The following is a 9,144-nucleotide window of genomic DNA, read 5'->3' on the forward strand; positions in this document are numbered from 1 at the left end:
CATGGCCATTATTTACCTTTACCATTTTAACCTTATTAAGTGTATGAATCATTCTAAATGTCAATATCTTATATTTAGTCAATACATTCAATTATAATATGACACTGTGGGGCTTTTACAAGTCAAATTAAATAATTTACACTGCAAAATTACAACTGCGAAAAATGTTACGAGATTAATGTTTCAAATACATTTTTAAATGTACTAATAAGAAATGTTGGAAGAAATTCCATGTTGTCAATATTACACTGTACTCTGTCAGTGATGTAAACTACGATCATTGAAAATGCACAAGACTGGACTTCATCTATATGGATTATATCAATTTTAACATCACAAACTGACACACTATCAGATCACAAGAGATCTTTTTTGTGTGTGTAGCCTATAGAAACAAACAGCTGGTGCTATGAACAAAGAATTTTACTCATTAGTATTATGACAAATACATGTAAGATCCAGACTTTTTCAAAGGAAAGCATAAACCGACACAACAATGCGGGTGTGTGTTAAACAAGAACACACACAGACATAAATTTAACCAACATGAGTGAGATGAGTGCATGTAACAGCGTCCGTCCGAGCGCCATATGTGTGTGAGAAAGGCTGGAGCGTCCCCCACACCCACAGCTCCATCTGCTCCTGCATGCTGGTCCGCAGGGGGTGGGGATGCACGGCGGCTGGCTGCTTCAAACATTTGTGTTTGTACAAGCATATTCATGTTCTAGTGAAGAACACTACTGGCCTTTAGAAAACCCGTAGCTGTCTAAATCTAGATGGGTGAAATTTCAGCCAAAAAACAATAGTCATAATCTTCACTCAAAGTCAACTCCATTGTATCACACGAGAGTGAGCCTCAAATGGACATAAAAAAACACATTTTCTTTTAAAATCGCCCTGTTTGTTAAGATTCCTTGTAAGGCCTCTTATTACATCATTTCCATGATGACGATTCCCATCCGAGTATTATAACCGTACTCATTAATATTCCTAAAATAAAGACACTGCCACCACCATTGTGTATGAATAAATGTACATAATGTTTGGGTGTGACAGTAACGAGACCGTGTGACAGGAACAGGGAAATCTAACGAAGGGGCGGAGTGAGGCTGTTGTGAAGACGGTAATTAAGGGTTGGAGAGTTGACTTTGTTCCTGCTGGAGTGCTCGGGGGGCATGCAGGGGTAAGGAAAGGAAAAGCCCAACCCTCTCCATTGTGGCTCAGACAGAAGCAGAGAGAGGAAGGGAGGGGATGGGTGGAACAGAGAGAGCAGAGGAGGAGATGATGTCACCTCTGCTCCTCCACCAATCAGAGCTGGCGCTGGGGAGGGCAGAGAGGCAGAAGGGTGTGTTTCCCTCACTGCAGCATCCCAGTAGCCCTCACCCAGCGCATGGGATGAGCAGAGAGAAAGAGAAAGACACAGAGGAGACGGAGAACAAGGCGTGTCACCGGAGCCCAAAACCCAAAACCTTTACTCTGTCTGTGGAGGTAAGAGTCTTTGATCATTTCACAGATGTGTTTTGTGTGTGTGTGTGTGTGTGTGTGATGGAAATACCTTGGTGATAAGATGCCAAACACAGCCTGAACACACCTTGCCTTGTGTGTGTGTGTGTGTGTGTGTGTGAAGGAGCTCGGTAGATTAAAGTCTTGTGCGCTTGGAGATCAGAAATAAAAGGGTGTTTCCATCATTGCAGCGTGTCATTAGTATGTCCAGTAATTACGAACAATTGGAAATCATTTTGATAGAATCATTCAGAATAGTTCATCATTTTAAACATTGTTACACAAGTATTAATGAAAAAGCAGGATTATTTCTATTCTATTCAATTCTTGGGAGCAGTTTGCTGAAGAGTAAGGCATCGCAGCTTATTTGTTTGATGTGTAATGCAGTCTGGTGTCAGTCTGACGCGCCTCCTGCTGCTGCGTAACGGCCCTCTTGAAGAACATGAGCTAAAATAAATAACATCACATAAGTCTGAGTGAAAGATGTGCTTTATGTATCTTAAAAATGCAGTGTTCTTTTAGCAATGCTCTCTGCTTTTTAGCTGTGTGTGTGTGTGTGTGTGTGTGTGTGTGTGTGTGTGTCGCTAGCAGGTGAACGGGCTCAGCCATTGTTTCTTCATGTGGCGTGGTTGTTATGATGTAGAACTATATATGTAAATTGATAATAATCTATTAGTAATAATCTATTTCTAAATGAAATTCCTCAGGATTAACTAAATTTCACTTTGATTTCACTCTCCTCAATTATAATATGGCAAAATGCTGAATCATAAGCATGTCATCACATAACTAAATACTGCACAATAAATAAATATGCCACTATACTTTGTTTAGTTACCAATTATACTTAATAATAACAACATTAAATAGCATATAATAAAATTAAATAACATTAAAATACTACAACCACAACAACTGAGGAATGACGGTAGATTTGTCGTCTTTCTCTCTCAATCTCTCTGTATTTTTCCTTCTTCTGGAAATTTGTTAAGTTTTTTTTCTCTTGCTACTGGATGTTAACACAGAGCTATTCTTACTGTAGTCTGCCATTCCTCATTATAGAGGTTCACTTCTGTTTCTGACAAGCCTGGAAATCTGAAGCGCTCCGTAACAGGGCTGCGCAGCTGTAATGACAGAATCATCTGTATCATGCTTGAACCACAAGTGTGCCAAAACTAAATGAAAAGTCTATCTTTAGATTAGATTCGATTAGTTTAATATTACTCTTTACAAATTTCTGAGACATGATGCACAATAACAGGAGAGAGCCATCCCATCTGAACATTTTCATTGATAAAGTTCACACTTTTAGTCATATTGCCATCACATACTCACCGGTGCATTCATTTCAGATGGTCATTAAACTGCTATGTTATCTTTGTGGTGTGTGTGTGTGTGTGTGTGTGTGTGTGTATGTGTGTGTGGTGCTCTTTACAGAAGTGTATCCCATAATGATGGGTGGTCTTGGAATGTTGTGCTAACAGTAGGGTAATAAGACGACCCTCATTTCCTCTCTTGACCACAAAATATCATCTCAACTCTTTTGATGAATGACTACACTGTTTTTAGTTTTGTCAATATTTGTGAGTTTTATTCAGCCAAAACAGTTTTGAGGTTAATTGATCTGATTTTTGCCCCTGAAAAATGTGATTTATGCCCTCAGTATATTATGTTGAGTATCAGAGGTTTTTGTGTCTGCTTGTTAATTACGGATTTGTGGACACATTCACATTGTTAGATTTGTCTTTATTTAGAAGAAAAAAGTTAAAATGAGACTTTTGAGAATGACTTTTAAGATGAGCCATCAGAAATGGCACATAGGGACCCTAGTGTTGTGTTGAAACTAGTGATACTATTTGTTTAATACTTACTGTGATTAATGGGGTTATTACTCAGTTGCTCCGTGAATTAGATGGATATTTCAGTCATGTTCACATCTTCGATCATTACAACCTAATTAAGTTATTAAATTAGCATTCATAGTGTTGCTATTATAGCATACCTTCCATTAAAATATGGGCACTTAATACGTAAATATGCCTGTTTATAAGTCATAGAATAATATTTTAAAAATAATACTTTTAAATATATTTTTAAAATAATGATAAAAATTGCATCATAAGTCATTTATACATTCTGTAAACGTTTACCCAGGCCCCTAGCTAACACATTTTGCTATAACAACTAAATGAGAGAATATTTCTATTTATTTCCTATAATAACACATTGGCTGATGCATCATTATTATGCACATGCCAAACTTATATCTAAATGTTACAATATGTCACTGCCTTAAGTAATGAGTCATGGAATCATTCAATTTGTTCAAAAGGACTGATTTATTCAGGAATGAAGCAAGTGACTCATGATTTTGTGAATGGGCTATTGAATCATTCACTCAGTCAATTTGTTCAAAATGCTGATTCATTCAGGAACCAAACACCTGTGTAGCTCAGAGATGGGAGACACTTCTGCTTTGGATTTATTTGGAAATATTTTCATCATATCCGCTTTTGTCCCGTGACGCTCTGCACAAATTAAGGGAGTAACTTCTGTAAAATTGTAAACAATCAACAAAAGATTTGCTCTATCAAGCAGGTTCAAAAACTGGACATAACGAGGTGTCTCGTTCTGGACATAACGAGGTGTCTCGTACTCACCCTTCAACCATCAAACATTAAAAAAAATAGTGTAAAAGCATTAACAAATTACTTTAAACATACCATGAATATCTCCAAAAACTGTAGTAATGTGCCCTTATTCCTGTAACAGACTTTGGTCTGTTATCACGCTTCAACTACGCACCATAAGGGGGCGCTAGTGCGCTCAGATTCTGGGTTTAAAAGTCAGGTATGTAGTAGAAGAAGATCGATTTATTAATGGAAGTGTATCTATCTTTATACAGATTGAAAGAGGCTGGAATAATGGTATATTTTTGTTGGGTGCCAGCACATGTTGGGGTATCTGGTAATGAAGTTGCTGATAAACTAGCAAAAAAAGACAAGATGGAGGTGGATGTTAAAGTGCCTATGGGGAAAAAGGGAGGCAAGGTCGATTTTAAAGAAAAAGTTAATGAATAAATGGCAAATTAGATGGGATAATAGCAGCACAGGGAGATGGTGTTATAATATTACGCAGACAGTAGGGAGGATAAATTGTCAGGGAAGAAATAGGAAAGAAGAGGTGTGGCTGTCTAGATTAAGACTGGGACATACAGGGTTGAAATCAACACTGGCACTTATGGGTTTACATGAAAATGGGTTATGCGATGTATGTGGTGTATCTGAAAATGTATATCATGTACTTTTTAGGTGTAGTAAATATAGTGTATATCGTGACATGAAGAAGAAGAAGAAGAAGAAGAAGAAGAAGAAGAAGAAGAAGAAGAAGAAGAAGAAGAAGAAGAAGAAGAAGAAGAAGAAGAAGAAGAAGAAGAAGAAGAAGAAGAAGAAGAAGAAGAAGAAGAAGAAGATCGATTTGTTTGGGCTGAAGAAAGCATGGCTTTCCTGCTGCATCGCCACAAGTCAAGCTGTCCTGATTGAGAAATTTTTGGTTTCCGGCTCAATTGAAAAAAAAGGACTTCTTGATACATTATGTCAACTGCTTTCTGGGTAGTTCATGAAGTGAGAGATCAAATGGATTCCTGTTGATGAACTTTACTGACATCTCTTGCGGATCCAGGTGGATTTGGGGTACAAGGACTAAGAGCAACTTCTTTCAGTGTGAATCACTGATGGACTATTGTTGGGTGACTTCTCTTCTCACGTTTCTATTGCTCTCCGGATCTTGTCTTTCCTCGATTACAAGGGGCACTTTCATGCATTTATGGACAATCCCAAGGTTTTCGCATCCATCGTACTCCTTTTATTTCATTATCTGAATTATAATTATTATTATTTTTCCACCAGACCCACGGACACTGGCTGAGTAACAAAAATATGAACACCACACGAGGGTTAAGCAATATTGTTTGGTTTATGTTTATGGTTAGTTATTGAGCCCTCCCAAAATGTCAGATTTCTAGCAGCCTCTTACCTCGAGCAGTCAGAGGTCTGTTATATTGTGCAACATCCTAAATCAAAAATGTTCATTAACATTAACACTGAGTGATGATATTTCACATTTCCATCATTTCAACAAATAACAAATATGCTTTAGAAGTTAAAAAGGGACACAATAACATTTTAACACATCCGACTTGAACAAATGAGAGATTCTCAGTGCATTCCGGTGAAATTTTCAGACCAGAAATGTGCAGTATATGTTGTCTTTTTTCATATTGTTACAGCAGAAAACAAAAGAATGCAGCGGCCTGAGAAGAGCTCTTCCAGTGATTTACCACATCACATTAAAATACCAAGTGTTATGTTATTCTCCTGACATCTGAAAATAGAACAAAATGACAGCTCATTCAGTCATTACAGAATTACAGGCAGGTGTGCTTTTTAAGGAATATTACCAGAACAACTGCACAATTCCTTCTCTCATGTTCTGCAGAAGAAAGAAGCATGGAACACGGGTGAACACTTCAAAAATCTATTCTTTTAAGGAGATGACCATTTTTATCTAAGAAAAAAAGTTAAAGGCCTATCTTTTTTCCGATGAATGCCGTCTTTCGTTCAGCAAATTTGATTGACTCAGTCTTCATCTATGTCTGCCTCTGAGTCTGGCCTTTCTCTTTCCACACATCCACTCTTTCACCTCCTCAAACTGAATGCGTCTTTGTTTTGTTCGTTGACTCTGTCACTCTGAAGACCAGTGAGCATCTTTCCATATAAAAACCATCTTCTGCTATTGAAATGTCAGTCAGTGTGTGTCTGGAGAGGCAAGTTCTTTCTGTTATACGCTACAAAATTCCTTTTAAGCATCCAAACTCTCTTTCTTCTTTTTAGAAAGGTTAGGCTTTCTTTCCGTTCGACTTGTGTAGTAACTGTTGTGAATTACAGGCAGTCTTTCTGCATCTTCAGCACTCGTCTTCAGTCAACTACACTGCTGCAGCTGTAGACTGTAACGTCTCGACCGCTTCATGGAGTCATCATCGAGTTTTTTAATACTCTCACAATGTCTCTGAACTGAACCGAATCAACAACAAACTGTTTACTATTGTTTTTCAGCTGTTTGTCTCACTCAGTCACTACAGTATTCTCCTGTTCGTCACTGTAAAGCTGCTTTGAAACAAGCTGTATTGTATAAAGCACTAGAGAAATAAAGGCGACTTGACCTGAACTCTGCATCACTTTGTGTTATTGTGCATAGTGGTATATGAGTGGGACAAGCCTTTCCAGATCACTGCAATCGAAACGGTTACTTTCAGCATTTCTCAGTGCTGTAATTGGAGTTTCTGTTAGAACAGTATAATCTGTAACACTCTTGTTTGCCTTTTTCTGCTGGGTCTCTAACATCTATCTCTGTGTGTAATTACACATGGTTTTCAGAATCTACCGTCAACCACAGCAAAAACGTGATCTGCCCGAGTCGGCCATTCTTTTCCTCTCCATCAAAGCAGAGAGTGTTTGATTGGATCCTGCTTCTCTCCTGCATGGGCCCTTAACCAGCTGGCAGCAAACCATCTTAACTTACTCTGATAATGTGCTCACTCATTGGTTTGAGCCAAACTGACACTGGAAGATTTTATTTACATTTAAATAAAACACAAACCACATTGATTAATGGATATATATTTACATTTGCATTCAATCATTTAGCAGACGCTAAAGTAACTTACAAATGTGGACAATAGAAGCAAACAAGCCAACAAAAGAGCAGTAATAAGTAAGTGCTGTAACAATTCCCGGTACACACAGCACGTTTAAAAGAAAAAATAAAAGTAGATAGAAAGAGCATAGAGAACACATTTTTTATAATAAATAAAAAGAAAACAAGTAGATAGAATTGAAAAAGAATAGAGAGTGTTAGAGTATGTGTATATATATATGGCGCATTCACCTTACAAAGCTGGGATATAGTTTTTGACACACATTTCTTAGTATTCTTGACAAGATGTTGTGTTAACTGGAAAATAGTTTTGTTTTTTTGTTTTTTCTTATTTTTGTCATCAGTAAGGTGTTCTTGTTTTACATTTTATGTTCTTTACTTTTATTAATTAAATATTTATTTATGCACTGTACTTTATATTTACATCTGCAGTAACAAGTAGTTTTGTTTGTTTTGTTTTTATCCCAGCATCTCATACCATAGGCAGGGAAGCACCCTGGATGGATAGCCAGCAGTTCACTGACTTTTATTCCCAAATTCTCTCTATGTGAACCATGCCGTTTTACTGAAGTGTGTGTGTGTGTGTGTGTGTGTGTGTGTGTGTGTGTGTGCAAGCGGTCTTGAACAGATGGCATGTGTTTCAGCATCACACTGACAGAATTCAGGTGGGAGTCCCCCCACCCATCTCTCCCTCTCTCTTTTTAAGTAAACATTGTTTGGGTGTGTGTGTGTGTGTGTGTGTGTGTGTGTGTGTGTGTGTGTGTGTGTGTGTGAACTGAATGGGGCTCTTATACATGAACAATTCCAGAAGGCTTCCAGGAAATGCTTTGGCAGCTCTGATATGTGATAAAGGAGCTCTTGAGAAAAACAGCGTCACATCCCAGCTCTATAATGCAACTCTGATATCATTAAATAGTCATGTATATTCTGTTAATGAATTAATAATATATGGTAATGCATGCAGTGTCATTTTGTCCAGTGTTGTACAGCTTTATGAATTTGGAGTTGCCTTTTTTGGTTTGTTATTTTACATAAAGAAATTGTGTTAATTCCTCTCAAAATACAGAACTGTAAATTCCTGCGCAGAGTCTTATGCTGATTTCAATGTAAATGTGAACATGTTCTGACAGCTGACACGTAGCATGAAGAGAGGCTTGAATGGGAAACACAAATGGGACGCTCTGCTTTTGTTTGGAGGAGTGCCTCTAGGGTCGGGATCATTGAGTTATTTTGGCAGGGTTGTGTGGAGAATATGGGGCTCATTAATTCTGGGCTCTGCTGTGTGTAATACTGGAACAGTCTGCAGATTAAACACTGGCTAACCAATCAAATCCTCTCTTTTGGTTTGGCGCGGAGCTGCTGCTGTTACATGAAACTACGACTTGGTGGAGCTATCAGTTTTCTATTGCAATGTGTTAACAGCCTGCTGTATTGTGCAATTGGGAAAAAGCGTATTGATTTATTTTTTCCAGTTTATTATTTGTATGATCTTACCAAATGATCATAGATCATGGAGAGGTAGAAGAATGATTAGATTTCAGTCTGGCTCAAAAAGAGCTTTGTTTCTTTACCATTATTAGTCACATCATTTAAATGTCAATTATATTTACATGAGTAAGATGAGTAAGATGACATGAAGGTTGAACATGTAGGTTTTCTAATCAGGCACTGGACAGAGTGACCATGTAATAAAAACAGTTACAGTCACACTTGTGTTGCGACATTACTGTCGGATCCAATATATTCGGCACAGCATAATCTTTTTTTTTTTTTTAGGAGAACTGGCCCCCCGACTGAGCCTGGTTTCTCCCAAGGTTTTTTCTCCATTCTGTCACCGATGGAGTTTTGGTTCCTCTGGCTTGCTTAGTTGGGGACACTTAATTTCCAGCGATATCGTTGACTTGATTGCACAGATACTATTTAAAC

At 37.8% G+C, this 9,144-nt stretch overlaps 1 protein-coding gene across 2 annotated transcripts in view; it reads left to right on the forward strand.

The window, feature by feature from the left end:
* The first annotated feature begins 1,363 nt into the window (after window positions 1-1,363).
* The window catches only part of l1camb (L1 cell adhesion molecule, paralog b), a 50,784-nt gene continuing 43,003 nt past the window's right edge, over window positions 1,364-9,144 (forward strand). For both annotated transcript variants that reach the window (XM_016451819.1, XM_016451820.1), the window contains exon 1: window positions 1,364-1,488. The gene's annotated coding sequence lies outside the window, so the exon portion shown is untranslated. The remainder of the gene's footprint in view (window positions 1,489-9,144) is intronic.

Source organism: Sinocyclocheilus anshuiensis, unplaced genomic scaffold (assembly GCF_001515605.1).
Source record: "Sinocyclocheilus anshuiensis isolate Anshui unplaced genomic scaffold, SAMN03320099.WGS_v1.1 scaffold1068, whole genome shotgun sequence".
NCBI lineage: Eukaryota > Metazoa > Chordata > Actinopteri > Cypriniformes > Cyprinidae > Sinocyclocheilus > Sinocyclocheilus anshuiensis.